Source organism: Schistocerca gregaria, unplaced genomic scaffold (genome assembly GCF_023897955.1).
Source record: "Schistocerca gregaria isolate iqSchGreg1 unplaced genomic scaffold, iqSchGreg1.2 ptg000097l, whole genome shotgun sequence".
NCBI classification, from domain to species: Eukaryota; Metazoa; Arthropoda; class Insecta; order Orthoptera; family Acrididae; genus Schistocerca; species Schistocerca gregaria.
The window spans coordinates 1801755-1824318 of NW_026061713.1; the positions used below are offsets into that span (position 1 = coordinate 1801755).

Genomic DNA, 22564 nt, shown 5'->3' on the forward strand with positions numbered 1-22564 from the left:
TCGTCGTCTCTGCAGAAAGTGAACCCTCGCCCAAGAGATGGAGAGCAAGCAGGACTGCAATGCGACAACGAGAAAGAGGGCTAATGATCTCAATATACTATGAACATGAAACACCATGTAAGGCGCCCTTCCACAGGCAGGAATACCCCGGGCCTATTCTTAACCCCGAACCCGCAGGGGGTCTTGCTGATAGATGAAATTGTCAGAGCAAGTTGTGGGTATAACCAGTTCCATAGCATTGCAGGATATGAAAATCCTGTGACGGTTCCTTCCTCAAAAAAGTTGGGTCCATAAACCTTGCTTTGTGAAACAGCACTAAAAACATTCAGTTTTGGTGAATCACATTCATGTTCAATTGTTTCATGAGGATTTTCGAAGCCCTATATACGCACATTATGACGGTGAACCTTCCTCTAATATGGAAAGTTGCCTCATTGCTGAATATCAACCATGACGTAAAAGTGTCATTTTCCATGTCCTCTAGAATAGCATTGCTTAAGTCCACTCACTTCAGTTTGTCAGTATCTCAAAGAGCTTGTACCAGTTGTAATCGGTATGGTTTGACGGCTAAATGATGCTATAACACATGCCAAACTGTCATGCATGGTAACGCAAGTTCTCGGCTGGCACGATGCGCAGACTTGCGGGGGCTCCACTCAAATGCTCATCAGATTAAGGAATGCATGGCCGGCCAGGACTTTTGCCTTTACAGAGGCAGCCTGTTTCTTCAAACTGTTCATAACACCGTTGAATGTTCTTTGGTGAAGGTTGTTTAGCACAAAAGCGAATATGAAATGCCTGCTGAACTGTGATCACTGATTGAGTACGACTAAATTCAATAACACAATATGCCTTCTGCTGCATGGATGCCTTGTTGTGTGAGACTGGCTGCACGCTTCAGCTCAGAGCTCATAACGACATCTAGAGGATTTTTCCTGAAACTCTAGATCATGCCAATTACATCTAGTGCTGTTTCAGTTACTTAGTGACATTTGTCTCAATATTAGTACAAGTTAAAATCAGGTTACTCTTTTTGGGACACCCTGTACTAGTTTGAATTTTTAATTCTTTTCTATGGTACACAGACTGGTAGATAAACTCACCTCTTACAGTAGGAAACACATAGGTTTTAAAAATATTTTCTTACAATGTGCCAGACAACTTTAGTTAGCTATTTTTCTTATGGGCATTATACGTAATTGGAAAACTGTGTCTGTATTTTGTGCATTTGACCCCTATAACAGAATCCTAAAGCTACAAATTTAGTGTGTGTAGGAACAGTATGCCACTAAAGCCATCAAACACATGACAGGACCCTAAGAGCATACATGCTGATGACTAGTGCTAGGATGTTAATGATTAATGGAAAATCTCATATAAAGATGTGAAACAAATACTAACAAAGAGATAGAGGGGCTGGCCAGTACTTACCTCAGCTCAGTACAGCCAATCGATACACAAAAAACAGAACCGAAAATTTACTTTCGTAGCTTTTGGAACAAATGTTCCTTCATCAGGGAGGAGAGAGGGGAAAGAAAGGGAAGAAGGGAAAGTAGATTCAGTTACTCACAACCCAGGTTATGAAGCAACAGGGAAAGGAAAACAGGGAGGGTAGCAAGGATGGAGGCATGGTTATCAGAGGGAAGCCAAAGATATTCTACTGTAGGTACTGTGCCAGCTTCAAACCAAAGAGGATGCATACAGAAGTAAAGAGGCATATAGTATAAAGATAAACACAACTATGTAGGATGAAAAGATGCGTGAATGGCTAAAGAGAAAAGGGAAAGAGGAGAAGACTGAAGAGTAAATGGGAGTTAGGTTGTTTAACGTAGGTTCAGTCCAGGGGGATGGCGGGATGAAAGGATGTGTTGGAGTGCAAGTTCCCATCTCCGCAGTTCAGAGGGACTGGTGTTGGGTGGGAGAAGCCAAATGGTACATACAGTGTAACAGGTTCCTAGGTCCCTAGAATTATGCTGGAGGGCATGAGATGTCCAATACCCAGTAGCAGAGCATGCCGTCCAGCATAATTCTAGGGGCCTCGGAACCTGCTACACCGTGTGTGCCATTGGGCTTCTCCCACCCAACACCAGTCCCTCTGAACTGCGGAGATGGGACCTTGCACTCCAACACATCCTTTCATCCTGCCATCCCCCTGGACTGAACCTACGTTAAAGAACCCCAATCCCATTTACTCTTCAGTCTTCTCCTCTTTCCCTTTCCTCTTTAGCCATTCATGCATCTTTTCATCCTACATAGTTGTGTTTATCTGAGCTGAGGTAAGTACTGGCGAGCCCCTCTATCTCTTTGTTAGTATTTGTTCCAGAGCTAGGATTTTTGCATATTTGCATGATAGAGCATATAAATGGATATTTAAGTGGTTAGTGCATATATAAATAACTTTTGCTTATTTATGCACATATTTTACTTTTGCAGCAACAATTCTTGAAATACAAGTATTTCACCACAATAGTTTAAGAAGAAGAGCAAATTTCTCTTTTATTGCTCTGTTTGTGTAGAATTACTTCTCTGTCATATTTACAAATCCATAAAGAGGCGCCTAAAAATGAGGCGAACATAGAAATCAGCAATGAGCGGTTCCTGTACTATAAAAATATGTCTTTCGACAGCTTAACAAAAACTAAATAGCGATCAGTAATCATGCGGCAAACCTTTAAAGTTTGGTCGGCCTTCGCGTCATAAAAGTCAGTACGGTTTGTATTGTGTAACAAACGAAGCTGCTGGTGGCAACAATGACATTTCCAAGAATGAAAAGTTCCATTGTCAGCTACCTATAAATCAGGAACTAGTGTATTGTTCTTCGTGATTTCTGAAGTGTGCACAGGAGGAGATCATATTACCACAATGCCGAAGGAGAAGAACAGTAAAGATTAATTACTTCGACAGAGGATTCATGGAAATTCTACTCTAACACCAGATGGACATGTAGTATTGTGCCAAGTGTGTGAGAAGCACGTAAGTTCTATTTTTGCTTTCTCAAAGTTCAAAATAAATGTGATTTTCGAGTTAGTTTTTTACTTAGTGAAAATAAACTCATTTTACTTTTATACCATTTTATAGGTGCTCTGTGATACAAAATTCCAGATTACACAACATTTACCAACAGCTGCTCATACAAATGCTGCTAATAAAAATATCTCCAACATCCAGACAACCTTATCAGCAGCATCTTCTGCAATCAGAAGCGGAAATGATGGCAATGATAATTTTTTGGAAGATCTCTGCAAAGCTTTAGTTTCAGCCAACAGCCCATTCAATAAATTAAATAATGTAGAATTTCGAAGGTTCCTCTAAAAATATACCAAGAAAAGTTCCTGATGAATCAACAATAAGGAAAAACTATCTTGGCAAAGTTTACAAAGAGGTAAGTTTAAACATTTATTTAATGAAATTAGTTTGCATGTCAGCTACCCCCATATCCTCCACCCTCCATTTAAGTTTCATTAAAACTTTTCAATTCTTTTTAGAATTTTAAATCTATTACAGAAATATATTTTAAAATCAAAACATACCATTTTGCATGGCCTGTAGTGTCAATGAGTTTACGATCAAGAATCATTTTTAATATTTTTTGTTATACTTATCCTCCCCCCCCCACCACCTACCACCACCAAAAAAGTGAGACCCATAATACCATGGATGTTCTTTACAAATTTTCAATAAAATAACTCTTTTCAGGTAATACAAGAGATCAGAGATGATATTGGGGATTCAAATGTGTGGTTATCTGTAGAAGAAACGACTGACTCATGTGGGAGATTTATTGCCAACGTTGTCGGAAAAATGGCGGAATCTGAACCAGGAACACCTCATCTCATTGTCTCCAGAGTACTGGAAAAAACAAAACATTCTACTATTGCTAGGGTTGTTCGTGATGCATTACGCGTTTTGTGGCCTGCTAAAGATAACAAGGAAAAACTCCTGGTGATAGTTACAGAAGCAGCAGCATGTATGATTAACGCTGCTAAAGCTTTGCAGGCATGTTATCCCAAGGCAGTTCACATAACTTATTTAGCGCGTGCCCTTCACCGACTGGCTGAAGAAATTTGAGCATATTTTCCAGACGTAAATGCCTTAATTTCCTCTGTGAAAAAGGCGTTTGTGAAGGCGCCATAAAGAGTAAAAATTATTTACTGAAATTATGCCATGTATTTGTTTACCCCCCCCCCCCCCCCCCCCCCCCCGCAGCCAATCATCATAAGGTGGGGAACATGGATAGAAGCAACTCTGTATTACAGTGAGCATTCAGAAAACATGAAAAGGGTGATGGACGTGATAGACAGAAACGAAGCAGCAAGTATCCCAGCTACAATTAGTGCTTGCAAGAGGAGAGTCTCCAGAGTAAATAAATGTTTATTAGGACCTATTTCAGTAAACTCCCAGCCATAATCACATGTTTGGAAGAAAAAGCAATGCCTCTATTTTCTGCCCTTGAGGTCTACGAAAGAGCTGTCACCGGAGACATACCAGGAGAAATAGAAAAGTGTCTTTACAACAGAATTGAGAAAACTGAAGCAGGGAATCCAGGTTTAATGTTTCTTCAGGAAATGAATAAGGTGTTACAAGGAGAATCTGAAAAACAGCTTAATGGTTATTCTGTAAGTGATGTAGCCTCTTTTCGGAACTGTCCTGTGACTTCGTGTCATGTAGAGAGATCTTAGTCTTCGTATAAAAACATTTTAAGTGACAGAAGCAAATCATTTCTTCCAGAAAACTGTGAAAAATATTTAGTTGTTTATTGCAATAAAAGCAACTTATGCTAAAATAGACTAAGAGAAAGAGACAGACAGACAGTAATAAATATTAACTTTGTTAATTAATGTTTTAAGAATAATTGTATAATCAGATTACTTTAGGAGGATTAAAAGATGTGAGAAAGTTGAAATAATGAATTTTATTTATCATGCATATTTTAAAGTTTTTAGAACATATTTATCAGATTTTTAATGCATAGATGCACGCATATATTCATACTTTTCAGTGCATATAAATCCGAGCACTACTGACGAAATTTCTTTTGGCAGTATTTTCTGTGTCAATTGATAAACAATATTTATCCCTGAAAACTGTGTGTTTGCTACACAGTCTACATAATCATCATTTATGTTTACTATGACAGATATGTTCCTCTCTTTAAGCTGAAGTTTATGCTATTTGTTTTCTTAATGTTCACTGTTCATTTATTGTCTGTGGCCCAGTTGAATACATCCGTGAGAGTTTCAATTGCCATCTGAACTAGTCCTGGCTTTTCATCAGTTAGTAATGTTAGTAACATCAAAAAAAGAGATTCTTCCTCCATATCTGAAAACTTATTTATATGTAACATGATTATAACTGACCCTAACTAAGAGGAATTCCTGTGTTAATACGTTTTATGTCTAATAATTGTTCCACAAAAAATGTAATCTGGAGTGTGTGCTATTTCTATCTTTAATACCCTACTTTGCAAGTGCACCTGTCTCATCTCGGTAATTCTTCCCCTCACGGATAAAGGTTCAAATTTGTTCAGTGGTACTTTATGGACACAAATGTCAAAGGCCTTGAATGCTGTTGTCGTCACCAGTACAAAAGCTATCCAGCTAGTCTATTCTGGCAAGCTTCATCTCTGAAAAGTTACTGTAGCCTATATCCTTATGAAAAGTTACTGTAGTTGATATCCATATTAATGTGCTACCTACAGACAAACTCTGGTCTCCCTGTAACATTTTTATCCCCTCTAACCATACACATGATTTTTTAATGCTTCAAAATGTGTTTAATGTCCTTAATTTGACTCATTCTCTCTTCTATTCATGATTCATTCTCTCTTCTATCCACATAATTTTCAGCATTTTTATGTACCACCACAAATATTTTAAGAAAGAATTCCTAACAATTTTATGCAACATGCTGCTTATTGTTTTATACAAGCTTATTTCAGCTATATTGCTTTCATCAGTATGTGTTCTGAGGTTGTATGCACACATGTCAGCTTTGAATAAACTATTTCTCCCGTCAGTAGCTGTTGGGTCTAACATTTTTTAGTAACGTTTTAAAGTTGTTCGATGATTTGATGTGGCACATATATCACATTTTTTTTTTTTTTTTTATAATTTTGACAGTCATAGAAATTCAAGTTTGGCAGCTAATTGTTTAATTAACTTTGGGATAACCAGGGACAGGATATGGAATCTTTGTGTAGATAGTAAAATGCATGGAACTGTGCTGGACAGTATAACTATCAGCTTGAAAGTACGAAAATAAAAAAAAAAATAAAAAACTGTTTACCTCAGTTCATGTAAAATTAAGTCTTACAACATTCATTTAATTAGTGAAAGTGGCAACATAGAAGGAAGTAATGGTCCAGGATGTAACACTCAAGCTCAACTAGAGTAATGTTTTACCAATACATAAGAGGTAAAAAAACATTTCCTCTTAGAATGTTGCCTGCAGAATGCTATAACACTATCACAAAAGGAAATGGCAGCAAATTATTAATAACAGTGTGCGTAATTGAAAATGGTACACAGGGCACCGGTACACAGGGCAGTTTGTTTTGTATTATTGCAAAATAGGGGAGATAGTGCCACAGACATGATACATGAATTGGAGTGACAATCATTAAAACAAAGGCGTTTTTCGTTGCGATGGGATTTTCTCATGAAATTTGTGTTCACCAGTTTTCTCCTCCGATTGCAAAAACATTCTGTTAGCACCCACCTACATAGGGAGAAATGACCATCACAATAAAATAACAGAAATCAGAGCTAGCACGGAAAAATTTAAGTGCTTGTTCTTCCCGTGTGCCGTTTGAGAGTGGAACAGTAGAGAGAGCTTGAAGGTGGTTCACTGAACCCTCTGCCAGGCACTTAATTGTGGATAGCAGAATACTCACGTAAACATAGATATATTACAAAAATGCAGGTTACAGTAAATTGCATATTTGAAAATTACAGCAATCACAGGAAGGAAGGGAAATAAGTCTTAAATGACTATCAACTGTAGAAAATCATGATCATATAGCTCAGAGGAAATGAAAAAATTTATAACAGCAATGTATATATTTCATTTACAACACAAATCATAAAGTTTATTACTTAAGTTTAATTTAATGTTTAATTTATTCACTGCCTTGTAATACATTGCACCAGCCAACATGCAGCCCCGCTGTGAATGCTGTTTTCAAACAGGGGACAAGTTGGTCAATGTTCGTAAGCAGCTGGTAATCGTCCTGACTGCTGTCAAACAATCGACAGCTGCTGCGAATTGGTTTGGAATAGCTCCTGAGAGTCATGTACGTGTTTTTGTTTTGTTTTGTTTGGCTTTAGGGCACAAAAAACAACGGGGGTCATAAGCACCCGAGTCAATACTAAGGAACGCAAACACAGAAAGGAGTTAAATGACTATACGTCAGTCCCAATGGACAGAATGGGAGACAGCTAAAAACAGGAATGTGGAAAAAGGGCTAAAAAAAACACCATACAGAAATGGAGGTCCAAAACTAAAACTTAAATGGCCTTCATCATATTGCTTCGGTGGATAATCTGATAAATCTGATGGCAAACCCAAGCTGGAACATAAATTGTTTTAAAAAAAGGGCATTCCAGCAGAAGTTGTGAACCATTAAAATTTGGGCGTAATGCGTACAAAGTGGTGAGGTAGTGCCACTTAGCAAATGACGATGGCTAAAAAAGGCAAAGCCCAATACCCAGCCGAGTTAAAACAATCTGCTCCCGGTGGCAGGTACGAGGACTGCAGCCTTGGCAGCAGTGTCACCAGCCTCGTTTCCTGGCAGACTGACATGACCAGGGACCCACAGAAACATGACACTGGCTCCACGAAGAGTGATCAAGTGACAGTTTTCCTGGATGTGCAGCTCTAAGGGATGAGCGCACATGGACTTCGGAGGGCACTGAGTGAGTCTGTGCAGAGGAATCAATTGGAAAGGCCATGTCACCGAATGTACTCTGTGGCCTGATACAAGGTGAAGAGCTCGGATGTAAGTACTGAGAAGTGGGCCGGAAGCTGATATTGAAAGACACGGGTGCCAATGATGAAGGAACACCCGGGCCCGCAGTCAGTCCGAGAGCCAGCAGTGTATACAAAGGTACTATCGCAAAGTTCCATGAGAAGTTCGTGAAAGTGTAGGAGATAGACCAAGGCTGGAGTGGTGTCCTTAGGAAGTGAATGAAGGCCAAGGTTAACACGGGCCATTTCACAAAGCCAAGGTGGTGAAGGATTCACACCCACTGGGGAAGTTGCGAGTAGTGTGAAGTTAAGCCGCCGTAGCAAGTGGCGAAAGCGGAGTCCAGGAGGTAACAGAAAAGAGGACGAGCCCCCTACTGACGATCAAAGGAATCATTAAAAATGGAGCCAAAGGAAGGGTGGCCACGTGTGGCAGACAAACGGCATGCATGCCTTCTGAGGAGAAAATCACAGTGGTAGGACAGTGGTAGTTCAGCAGCTTCAGCATAAAGACTCTCAATCGGACTGGTGCAAAAGGCACCCGTCACCAAACGGATGCCACGATGACGGACAGTATTGAGACGGCGTAAGAGGAATGGATGTGCAGATGCATAAGCAAAGCACCCATAGTTGAGTTTTGAACGGATGAGGGACCGCTACAGATGGAGGAGGAGAGTAGTGTGATCGGCACCCCAGAAAATACCATTGAGGACACCTAGGAGATTGAGGGACAATGTATAGTGGGATGCCAGGTAAGACACACTAGGAGGACCAAGAGAGTTTCCTATCGAGCACAAGCACCAGAAATTTTGTAGTTTCAACGAACATAAGGGCAACAGGTCCTAGATGCAGAGGTGGGGGGAGAAACCATTTCCGCTGCCAGAAATTCATACAGACTGTTTTGTCAGGGTAAAAGCGAAAGCCATTGTCAATGCTCCACGATAAAGACAACTGAGACAGCACTGAAGACACCGCTCAGTGAGACAGGTGCGTGGAGAACTGCAATAGATGGAAAAATCGTCGACAAAAAGAGAGCCGGAGATGCCCAGCGGAAGACAGGCCATTACAGGGTTAATGGCGATAGGAAAGAGGACGGCATTTAGGGTCGTAGGCCTTCTTCAAAACGAAAAACATGGCCACAGTCTGGGATTTCCGAAGAAAACCATTCATGACAGGGGTGGACAAAGTAACGAGATGATCAACTGCAGAACGTCATGCTCGAAATCCACACTGTGCATTCATTAGTAAATGTCGAGACTCAAGCCACCATACCAGCCGGGCATGAATCAGACATTCCACCACCTTGGGAACGCAGCTGTTAAGAGAGCTCGGGCGGTAGCTAGAAGGAAAGTTTTTGTCCTTACCAGGCTTAGGTATGGGTACGATGGTGGCTTCACACCAGTGTCCAGGAAATGCGCCCTCTGCCCAGATGCGGTTGTATGTGTTAAGCAGAAAGTGCTCGCCCACAAGAGAAAGGTACTGCAACATCTGAATGTGGATGGCATCTGGCCCTGGGGTGGAGGATCGGGATGAGCTACTAAAGGTGGCATTGTAGCACTCACGATTCGGAGAAGAGAAGGGTATTGCCCAAGCCTCCTCCACTCATTTCCAATGGAGGAATGCAGCATGATAGTGGGAAGAGCTCGAAACGTCAGCAAAATGGCACCCCAGATGTTGAGGACAGCAATAGGGTCCATGATGATAGTATCAGCAACTGTCAGGCAAGAAATTGGGGAATGGATCTTGGTTCCAGAGATTTGTCGGAGGTTGGCCCACATGACAGAGGTAGGTGTGGAACTGTTAAAAGAAACAGTGAATGAAATCCAGCTAGCTCTTTTGCTGTCTCAAAGGACGTGATGACAATTTGCACGATCCTGTTTATAATGAATGCAGTTTACCAGAGTAGGGAGGCAGTTAAAAATGTGGAGAGCACATCTACGTGCGCGAATTGCATCGTGGCATGCCTCAGTCCACCAAGGGACTGGGATACAATGTGGTAAAGAGGAATTGCGGGGGATGGAATGTTCTGCAGCAGTAAGGATAACATTTGTGAGATTTTCAGCCTGGTCATCACAACTGGGGAAATCTCGTTCTTCGAAGGACACCAGGGAGGAGCAAAGCTGCCAGTCAGCCCTAGGAAGCTGCCATTATGGAGAGCACATGGGAAATTGTCACTCGAGTAGCTGTCAGAAAAAACGCACCACGCAAGACGTTGGGCAAGTTGGGCAGTGCACAAGAATAGGCCCAAATGGGAATAGGTGTGCGAGGAGTCGGATAGGAAAGAGGGTGCTCCAGTGTTAAGGCAGAAGAGGTTAAATTGGTTAAGGAGGTCAGCCAAGAGGGCACCTTTCTGATAGATCCTGGGAGAACCCCAAAGTGCATGATCTGCATTAAAGTCACCGAGTAGCAAAAATGGGGAAGGTAGCTGCCCAATAAGATGAAGTAACTCTGCCCTGTCGACAGAAAATGATGTTGGGACATATATATAGTACAGAGAGAAAAAGTCGGGGGGGGGGGGGGGGGGGGGGGAGGAAAAGGCGAACTGCCACAGCTTGAGGATTGGTAGTCAGCGAGATGGGTTGACTACAAATGTCATCCCGTATGAGCAGCATGACGTCCCCATGAGAGGGAGAGCCGACCCCAGGGGGAAGATCAAAACGAATCAATAGGAAATGTGAAAGCTCAAACTGGTCGTGACGGCACAATTTCATTTGCTGAAGGCAGAGTACTAGGAGATGCTGTGACGCTAAAAGCAGCCATAAATCCTCTCTGTGGGACCGAAGGCCATGAATGTTCCGTTGGAGGAGTCATGACAAAGGGACATGGGGGGTGTCACTTCGGCGGCTGCCGAGTGACAGCTGGGGAAGAGGCACTACTACACGGCACAGAAGCAGGAGGATCCTGCTGCATGGGGTCCACAGAAGCATCAGCTTGCTCGTACGGTCAGTCTGGAGTCCAAGGCCGAAAAATGGTTGCTGGTGTGCGCTGGCGACATGGAGGCAGGCCAGACTAAGGTGTCACGGGCTGACACCATAGAAGAGGATCTTCAACGTGACAAAGGAGAAGAACATTTGCCTTTGGAGAACTTCTTTGAGGCTTTCTGGGTAGATGAAGACTTGGGTATTGTTTGGCTGGAGGGATGGAGGTGGTCTTCACGGGAGTACTCCTTCTGTCCTTTCTGGCCTACCGGTTGTGTAGCTCGTGGTTTCACCCAATGAGACTTGTTGCACAGTCGGACAGGGGTGATGCGACGTTGACACTGGACAATTTCACGACCTCAGAGCTGAATTGGAGGCCGCATGTCTACAAAGCCGTGTCCTTCATGGAGCAAGGGGTAACAAGAACAGAACTATAGACACCATACGGGAGAACACAGGGTTTGCAATACAGGGTTTGTGACTAGTCAGTAACTTGTGAGTAACTGGCACCTTTTCCTTTATACGGATCTCTTGAACAGCCCGCTCATCAAGATACACAGGACACTCCCGAGAGTAGGCAGAATGGCCACCATTGCAGTTAGTACAGTGGGGAGAAGGAGGCAGACAATCGCCCTCATACATATCCCTACTACAGGCGACACACTTGGCTGGGTGTCGACAAGGCATGCTCGTGTGGTTGAAATGATGACACTGGTAGCAGTGCATCGGGTTTAGAATGTATGGCGAGACAGTGATAATTACATAGCCTGCTTTGAGCTTGGACAGAAGCACCACCCTATCAAAGGTGAGAAAGAGAGTGCGGGTAGGCACTAAGGAGGAATCTACCTTTTTCATTATACAATGAACAGCAATGACACCATGATCCAGAGAGGTAAGATTGTATTTCAGCCTCGGTTAGACCGTCGAGCAGCCTGGTGTAAATGACACCACAGGAAGAATTCAAAGGTCTGTGGGCCTTGATACGATCAGGTTAACCGTGGAGAAGCGAGCAGTTGATGCACTTGAGAATCAGAAGTGGTCTCCAAAAGCAAAGTGCCATTCTGTAAACAAGAGCAGGATTTCACAGAGCCAGCAATTACATCTAACCTTTCTGGATAGTAAACGGATTTACCGTAGCGAAGGACTGACCGTCTTCAGTACGGGAGACCACAAGGAACTGTGTGCAGTGGGAAGGCACTTTGAATCATTAGCCTCGTTGCGTTTACATATGGTAGAAGTTGAGTGAAAAGATGAATGATGCATCGCGAGGAAATCCCCCACGATTGCTAGCATCTCTGATGGTGCGCCCCTTCCAACTGGTGGCCGACCTTCACATGGCGGCCTTAGGTGATTGTTCACACCTCAGGTCACACCTCCCGAACACCTGACGGAGGGACCAATTGGCAATTTGGGAAGCTTACTGCTCAGGCAATCACCCATCTCTGGGCTTGGCCTGTAACAGGGGGTACGTGTTGTAACGTTCCACTTCAATTTGTTTGAACTTATAGCGATCCCAGCTTCCTCAACCAAATTATAACATTTCAGCTCCTCAACACCAAATTAAATACTTCAATATGTCCCAATATGTCCTGTAATGTTACAGTGTGAATCTTACCTGTCGACCCAGGGCTGGGAATTACGTGTTACCCAGTCACCCGCAATGCGTCAAACAGGTGGTCTGGCCCTCAGGAGCGCACAGTGCAACCAACTGTAGATTGTGGCACATGTTAGGAAAAGAATGATGCCTGTCACCCGGTCTCTGAAAGGATTCTCGGGCCATTCCAGGGACTGGCATAGAAGGTTGAGAAGACCAGCCTTGTACGTGGGGTTTCAATGAAGTTCTCAATTTGCAGCATTGTCCTCCCAACTGAACGTGACCCTTCGGTTCTGAGTTGAGTGGAAGGACTGAACCAGAAATTTTGAAAATTTGACGAGCTACACTGTGACTTCCTGCACTTGTGCCACAGGATTGAGAACTGTAGGGCCCCCTAAATAGGTCAGGTGTGCACTAAACATCATAGGCTCCTAATCAGGTAGCTGACTGTGCGTGGGGCACACACAAGGGTCTTTTATGTTAGGTGACACTATCCGATCCAGGTAATGATAGCTGCGGGAAACCCCCAAGTAATACTGTGAGATCCAAAGAAATGCCTCCCACAGGCAAGAGTATTAAAATCCTAATGGTGAACTACTGAAGCATTTGCAACAAATTGCCAGAGTTTGTACTGCTCGTGGAAACTAATGAAGCTCAAATAATACTTGGTACAGAAAAGGTGATTGAAATGTGAAATCCATAACAGTGGGATTTTTGGGGAAAATTTACGTGTATATCACAAGGATAGGTAAATGAAAAATAGGAGTGTTGTATTTTCACAGTAAACAAAAACCTCAAACTCATCGAGACAGAAATTGAAGCTGCATGAGAGATTGCTTGGGCAAGACTCAGTATCAGGCGTGGATATAAAATGATAACTGAATCCTTCTATCGCCCATTAGACTCATCTCCTGATGTAACTGAAAACTTCAGAGAAAACCTCAATTCACTTGTATCTAAGTATCTAAGTTCCCCAATCATATTGTAAGCATCGGTGGAAACTTTAACCATCCAACAATTAACTGGGAAAATTACATTTTTGTCAGTGGCGGACGTGATAAGACATCCTGAGGAACTTTACTAAACGTCTTCTCTGAAAATTACCGGGAATCCTACTCATGATGGAGATATATTTGATCTAATGGCAACAAATAGGCCTGACCTCTTGAGGATGTCCACATTGAAACTGGTATCACTGACCACGATGTGTTTGTGGCAACAATGATTACCATGGTACAAAGGACAACTACAACTAAGACAAGCAGAAACTTCTATACATTCAGTAAACTAGATAAAAAATCAGTAATGTCATATCTCAATGAGGAACTTGAAACTTTCAGCACAGGTTAGAAGCATGTACAACAACTCTAGCTCAAGTTTAAAAGAGTAGTTGACCATGCACTGGATAGATATGTACCCAGTAGAACAGTTCATAATGGGAGGGAACTTCCATGATATACAGTCATTGTAAAGAAACTTCCAAGGAAACAGTCTACTACATTACAGGTGTTAAACAAAGCACAGAGGTATAGATACAGAGATACTGAATGGAACACATTTGGCTCTCAAGAGAGCAACACACGACACTTTCAATGAATAGCATAGGAGAATATTATGAAATGACATTTCACAAAATACAAAGAAATTTTGGCTTTGGTTGTACGTAAAGGCTGTTAATGGAACCAAAGCTAGTGTCCAGTCCCTAGCGAATGAGAGAGGAACTGAAACTGAGGATAGCAAAGCAAAAGCTGAAATGCTTAATTCCGTTTTCAAATGTTCCTTTACAAAGGAAAATCCAGAATTGCTCCAATTTAATACTCGTACCACTGAAACAACACATATAATATAAGTATTAGTGTCAATGGTGTTGAGAAACAGCTGAAATTGTTAATACTGAACAAAGCTCCAGGGCCTGATGGAATGAATTTGCGGCTGAGTTAGTCCCTCTTCTAACTATAATTATCACAGGTCCCTCAAACAAAAAATTGTGCCCAGTTCTTGGAAAAAAGCAAAGGTCACACCCATCTACAAAAAGGGTAGCATAAGAGATCCACAAAATTATTATTTAATATCCTTGCCATTGATTTGTTGTAGAATCTTATAACATATTCTGACCTCAAACATAATGAGGCATCTTGAGCAGAGTGACCTCCACAATGCCAACAAGCATCATTTTCAAGAACATCAATCAAGTGCTACCTTACTCACACTTTTCTCACATGACATACTGAAAGCTTTGGATCAAGGCAACTACATAAATGGTTCATTCCATGTCACTTCAACCACGGGCTCCAGCTCAGTCTCAGATTTGACTGAAATTCAGTACACTAATTCTACCATGTTGGAACACTCGTGTACAAAGTATTAGTTTCCCCTGCCAATTAGTTCCAGAATTATGACTTGTGAAAGAAGGTGGCATGACCCAGAAATTTCAACCAGAGTTAGAAAACTATTGCGGAAGCAAAGGGAACTTCACAGCAAACATAAACATAGCCAAAGAATTGCAGACAAACAAAAATTACGTGAAGCGAAATGTTGTGTGAGGAGGGCTATGCGAGAGGCGTTCAATGAATTCGAAAGTAAAGTTCTATGTACTTACTTGGCAGAAAATCCTAAGAAATTTTGGTCCTATGTCAAAGCGGTAGGTGGATCAAAACAAAATGTCCAGACACTCTGTGACCAAAATGGTACTGAAACAGAGGATCACCGACTAAAGGCCAAAATACTAAATGTCTTTTTCCAAAGCTGTTTCACAGAGGAAGACTGCACTGTAGAGCCTTCTCTAAATTGTCGCACAGGTAACAAAATGGTAGATATTGAAATAGACGACAGAGGGATAGAGACACAATTAAAATCGCTCAAAAGAGGAAAGGCCGCTGGACCTGACGGGATACCAGTACGATTTTACACAGAGTACACGAAGGAACTTGCCCCTCTTCTTGCAGCGGTGTACCGTAGGTCTCTAGAAGAGCGAAGCGTTCCAAAGGATTGGAAAAGGGCACAGGTCATCCCCGTTTTCAAGAAGGGACGTCAAACAGATGTGCAGAACTATAGACCTGTATCTCTAACGTCGATCAGTTGTAGAATTTTGGAACAGGTATTATGTTCGAGTATAATGACTTTTCTGGAGACTATAAATCTACTCTGTAGGAATCAGCATGGGTTTTGAAAAAGACGGTCGTGTGGAATCCAGCTCTCGCTATTCGTCCACGAGACTCAGAGGGCCATAGACACGGGTTCACAGGTAGATGCCGTGTTTCTTGATTTCCGCAAGGCATTTGACACAGTCGTTTAATGAACAAAGTAAGAGCATACGGACTATCAGACCAATTGTGTGACTGGATTGAGGAGTTCCTAGATAACAGAAGTAAGAGTGATTTTAGGTGTGCTGCAGGGGAGTGTCATAGGACCGTTGCTATTCACAATATACATAAATGACCTGGTGGATCACATCGGAAGTTCACTGAGGCTTTTTGCAGATGATGCTGTGGTGTATCGAGAGGTTGTAACAATGGAAAATTGTACTGAAATGCAGGAGTATCTGCAGCGAATTTAGGCATGGTGCAGGGAATGGCAATTGAATCTCAATGTAGACAAGTGTAATTTGTTGCGAATACATAGAAAGAAAGATCCCATATCGTTTAACTACAATATAGCTGGTCAGCAACTGGAAGCAGTTAATTCCACAAAGTATCTGGGAGCATGCATTAGGAGTGATTTAAAATGGTCTCTTCGTGAGATATACACAGGAGGGAGCAATACTGCTTGACTCCTCGGTGGAGGTATCTTCTCGAAACTTCACCAAAAGCCCGTACCGAGCTACTGAGCGTCTCTCCTGCAGAGTCTTCCACTGGAGTTTATCTATCATCTCCGTAACACTTTCATGATTACTAAATGATCCTGTAACGAAGTGCGCTGCTCTCCGTTGGATCTTCTCTATCTCTTCCATCAAACCCATCTAGCACGGATCCCACACTGCTGAGCAGCATTGAAGCCGTCTTTCTTTACTTCTGCAAGGCGTTCAATACAGTTCCCCACAGTCGTTTAATGAACAAAGTAAGAGCAAGTGGCGTGATTTGATTAATGGGGTCACAAAGAGTCGGAACCTACTAAGCGAATAGAGGGAGAGAAAATGGAATGATCACATAAAGTTCATCGTTGGTATAGCATATGCCAGACTGAGATTCATTGGAACAATCCTGAGGAAATGCAATCCCAAACCAAAGGAAGTAGGTTACAGTACACTTGTTCTCCCACTGCTTGAATGCTGCTCAGCGGTGTGGGATCCGTGCTAGATGGGTTCTGATATGTTGCATAGCAACAATCTTTTTTGTATCTGTACATGTACATTTCCCATTTCCACTGTTACATAGCTTTTTTTTCCAGGCATTATTCTGCTATTGTCATTATTTTCATAAAACTCCGACACTAGCACCTTTCTTTCTGAACTCAATTGCTTTCCCTGAGCCTGCCGAAGTTGTGGGAGCACTCCTTGGGGTTGCTTTTATTTTCCTAGCTTGCTTCGCCATATATGTAGAAGCACTGAATTCCTTTGCAGTCTAGTCAATAGACCAGCTGAAAGGTGCAAGGGTAAGAATAGCTACTTTTTTCTGGCGAGTGGATATGGCACATTTTTCTTCCAAATCATGCACAATTTTGTTCAAATCAGAGCATTTCTGGCATGATTTCTGTTCCTTTGGAGCAGATAGTTCTTCCTCTTCCACCATTAGTGCGTCAGGTATTTTGTGTTTTAATTCCATTTGAGCTTCTTGTAGTTTTCTTCTAGCATTGCTGGGCCTGTCTCTTTTCCCAACTTTGTGTGTCTTCATGAGAGACAAACCAAGAGCTGTCATTGAAGTATTTAATTGCTCATCCGCTGTGGTTGTAGGTGGCCGATACTCTTCGTCACAGTCGTGTAAATTATCAGAATATTCTTCATTTTTTAGCAGTGTAACACACCTGGAACATAACTTTTGTCCTGGTTTCATGTTAAGTCCAATGCACTAATTCACTTTCAATAGTGATTTTATATCAATTTCTCTGTCTTCTTATGAATCTGAAATGGATCAAAACAACTTCTTTGTAGGAAAGAATACTAATCCTCAAACACTAAAGTTTCCTGGAACTGTACTTCTTGTGCCCACAGGGTGTATCCCGGATCTCCATAGCAACAAATCTTGGTCCAAATCATCCAGATCATACAGTACAAAGCGAATGCCACATTTTGTTCCATATGTTGTTTTATGGCATTCAGATGCTTGTGCTCTACCAATACTGCAACTTGTTTGAACAATAGCACCACTAATACACTCTTCTGCCTCCATACTGACTTTCCACAACAGTACAGACCAGTCTGAACTAGAACCTTAAAAACATGAGTAACCTGTAATTGTTGCTTGTTTCCTTTGTTGTTCCTGCCTAACAATGACTCATTCTGTGTTTGAAAACTACCATTGTTTAACTTTCTGTTGCCTACTGGTTTCCAACAATTGCTGCAACTTTATCAGAAACAAGCTGTCTGCATCATCACTATTACTTGCTAAATCGTATTAAAAGAAACGTAACCAAATACAGCTCTGTCAACTTTTATTGTACACAAATGTCTTGCAATAACAAGTTGAAATTTTGCCACATATTATATTATGGTCTACTTATGCAGCAGTGTTTGAAATTTGGCTTGAATATCACTTGTCCCTTTTGTGCTACCACACTTAGAAAATCCATGTTTTTCAGATAATTTTTCAAATTTTTGTATTTGTGTGCATGTAACTCTGTTTGTGTGACTGATATGGGCAAGATGAGTTCTGTGTGTGTTTAGGCCACATTTAGCTTACCACAAAAAAATTATATCCTTTTTGAGTGAATTATATTTGGCACAGAGGGCACCTACAATATATACCTTTTAACATATTACATTTTTTAAAATCACATTTTGGAATTTTTTATTTTCCCTCAGAAATAAGTTGTTGGTGTTTTGATTCATAGAGTGTGTTCTCTTAGTGGGTGTTTGGGTTCTAAAAATTTCACTGGACTGTGCAGAATAGTTCCAAAATTATTAATACCTGAAGTTGGGTCTGAAGATAGATTGCCAGATTCGGGTTGCAATTTCCGGTTCACACCACCTTCTTTAACAAGCCATAATTCTGGCCTAGGGGTGGGAAATTGCCCCTAAAGGTGGAAGAATCAGCAATTATCAACAACATGAGGATGCAGAAGGCAATGGAAACCACTGCATTAAAGACACGTAACGTGTATCCGCAGGACATGTGGCCTGTAGTTGAAGAAGTGTCATGATGATCTCTCCATTGGCAAAAGATTCCAGAATAGTCCCCCATTCGGATCTACGGGAGGGGACTGCCAAGGGGGAGACTACCATGAGAAAAATACTGAATAATCAACGAAAGGATACGAGTCGGGGCGTGGAATGTCAGAAGCTTGAACGTGGTAGGGAAACTAGAATATCTCTAAAGGGAAATGCAAAGGCTCAATCTAGATATAGTAGGGGTCAGTGAAGTGAAAGGAAGATAAGGATTTCTGGTCAGATGAGTATCGGGTAATATCAACAGCAGCAGAAAATGGTATAACAGGTGTAGGATTCGTTATGAATAGTAAGGTAGGGCAGAGTGTGTGTTACTGCGAACAGTTCAGTCACCGGGTTGTTCTAATCAGAATCGACAGCAGACCAACACCGACAACGATAGTTCAGGTATACATGCCGACGTCGCAAGCTGAAGATGAACAGATAGAGAAAGTGTATGAGGATATTGAAAGGGTAATGCAGTATGTAAAGGGGGACAAAAATCTAATAGTCATGGGCGACTGGAATGCAGTTGTAGGGGAAGGAGTAGAAGAAAAGGTTACGGGAGAATATGGGCTTGGGACAAGGAATGAAAGAGGAGAAAGACTAATTGAGTTCTGTAACAAGTTTCAGCTAGTAATAGCAAATACCCTGTTCAAGAATCACAAGAGGAGGAGGTATACTTGGAAAAGGCCGGGAGATACGAGAAGATTTCAATTAGATTACATCATGGTCAGACAGAGATTCCGAAATCAGATACTGGATTGTAAGGGGTACCCAGGAGCAGATATAGACTCAGATCACAATATAGTAGTGATGAAGAGTAGGCTGAAGTTCAAGACATTAGTCAGGAAGAATCAATACGCAAAGAAGTGGAATACGGAAGTACTAAGGAATGACGAGATACTTTTGAAGTTCTCTAACGCTATAGATACAACAATAAGGAATAGCGCAGTAGGCAGCACAGTTGAAGAGGAATGGACATCTCTAAAAAGGGCCATCACAGAAGCTGGGAAGGAAAGCATAGGTACAAAGAAGGTAGCTGCGAAGAAACCATGGGTAACAGAAGAAATACTTCAGTTGATTGATGAAAGGAGGAAGTACAAACATGTTCCGGGAAAATCAGGAATACAGAAATACAAGTCGCTGAGGAATGAAATAAATAGGAAGTGCAGGGAAGCTAAGACGAAATGGCTGCAGCAAAAATGTGAAGACATCGAAAAAGATATGATTGTCGGAAGGACAGACTCAGCATACAGGAAAGTCAAAACAACCTTTGGTGACATTAAAAGCAGCGGTGGTAACATTAAGAGTGCAACGGGAATTCCACTGTTAAATGTAGAGAAGAGAGCAGATAGGTGGAAAGAATACATTGAAAGCCTCTATGAGGGTGAAGATTTGTCTGATGAGATAGAAGAAGAAAAAGGGGTCGATTTAGAAGAGATAGGGGATCCAGTATTAGAATCGGAATTTAGAAAAGCTTTGGAGGACTTACGGTCAAATAAGGCAGAAGGGATGGATAACATTCCATCAGAATTTCTAAAATTATTAGGGGAAGTGGCAACAAAACGACTATTCACGTTGGTGTGTAGAATATGAGTCTGGCGACATACCATCTGACTTTCGGAAAAACATCATCCTCACAATTCCGAAGACGGCAAGAGCTGACAAGTGCGAGAATTATCACACAATCAGCTTAACAGCTCATGCATCAAAGCTGCTTACAAGAATAATATACAGAAGAATGGAAAAGAAAATTGAGAATGCGCTAGGTGACGATCAGTTTGGCTTTAGGAAAAGTAAAGGCACGAGAGAGGCAATTCTGGCGTTACGGCTAATAATGGAAGCAAGGCTGAAGAAAAATCAAGACACGTTCACAGGATTTGTCGACCTGGAAAAAGCGTTCAACAATATAAAATGGTGCAAGCTGTTCAAGATTCTGAAAAAAGTAGGGGTAAGCTATAGGGAGAGACGGGTCATATACAATATGTACAACAACCAAGAGGGAATAATAAGAATGGACGATCAAGAACGAAGTGCTCATATTAAGAAGGGTGTAAGACAAGGCTGTAGCCTTTCGCTCCTACTCTTCAATCTGTACATCAAGGAAGCAATGATGGAAATAAAAGAAAGGTTCAGTAGTGGAATTAAAATACAAGGGGAAAGGATATCAATGATACGATTCGCTGATGACATTGCTATCTTGAATGAAAGTGAAGAAGAATTAAATGATCTGCTGAACGGAATGAACAGTCTAATGAGTACACAGTATGGTCTGAGAGTAAATCGATGAAAGATGAAGGTAATGAGAAGTAGTAGAAATGAGAACAGTGAGAAACTTAACATCAGGATTGATGGTCACAAAGTCAATGAAGTTAAGGAATTCTGCTACCTAGGCAGTAAAATAACCAACGACGGATGGAGAAAGGAGGACGTCAAAAGCAGACTCGCTATGGCAAAAAACGCATTTCTGGCCAAGAGAAGTCTACTAATATCAAATACCGGCCTTAATTTGAGGAAGAAATTTCTGAGGATGTACGTCTGGAGTACAGCATCGTATGGTAGTGAAACATGGACTGTGGGAAAACCGGAACAGAAGAGAATCAAAGCATTTGAGATGTGTTGCTATAGACGAATGTTGAAAAGTAGGTGGACTGATAAGGTAAGGAATAAGGAGGTTCTACGAAGAATTGGAGAGGAAAGGAATATGTGGAAAACACTGATAAGGAGAAGGGACAGGTTGACAAGACATCTGCTAAGACATGAGGGAATGACTTCCATGGTACTAGAGGGAGCTGTAGAGGGCAAAAACTGTAGAAGAAGACAGAGATTGGAATATGTCAAGCAAATAATTGAGGACCTAGGTTGCAAGTGCTACTCTGAGATGAAGAGGTTAGCAAAGGGGAGAAATTCGTGGCGGGCAGCATCAAACCAGTCAGTAGACTGATGACCCAAAAAAATCTGGAACTAATTGGCAGGGGAACTTAAGAACATTTTCTCAAATGGTTGAATAGACATGGAATGACCCAAATGCAGTATTTCTTGATTTCAGAAAAGCATTTGGCACAGCACCACAATTACACTTATTCTCAAAAGCATGAACATATGGGGTATCAAGTGAAATTTGTGACTGGATTGAGGACTTTTTGGTAAAGATGATGTAGCATGTTATCTAAGATGGACAGTCATCATCAGATGTAAAAGTAGGTTGGGGCGTGCCCCAGGGCAGTGTGATGGGACTCTTGTTGTTCATATTGTATATTAATGACCTTGCGGACAACATTAATAATAAAAATCAGGATTTTTGCAGATGATGCAGTTATTTATAATGAAGTGCTATTTGAGAGAAGCTGTATGAATATTCTGTCAGATAAGATTTCAGCAAGGTGAAGAGATTGGCAACTTACTCTAAATGTTCAGAAATTTAAAATTTTGCATTTCACGAAATGAAAATACGTAGTACCCTATGACTACAATGTCAAAGAGTACTGCTGGAATCGGCCAACTCATACGTAGGGAAATAAAATGCAGGTACATGAAATGAAATGATTACATAGGTTCAGTCATTGGTATAGCAGGTGGTAGATTTGGGTTATTGGTAGAATACTGAGGAAGCACAATCAGTCTACAAAAGACATTGCTTACAAATCTCTCGTGCGACCGTTCCTAGGATACTGCTCATGTGTATGGGACCTGTACCAGATAGGAGTAACAGGGGATATTGAACGTATACAGAGAGAAGGGCAGCACAAATGTTCAGTTTGTTTAACCCATGGAAGAGTGTCACACAGA

At 41.6% G+C, this 22564-nt stretch overlaps 1 pseudogene; it reads right to left on the minus strand.

Moving 5' to 3' along the window:
- LOC126301747 (kanadaptin-like) overlaps positions 1-22564 on the minus strand; it is a 227418-nt pseudogene that overhangs the window by 203250 nt on the left and 1604 nt on the right.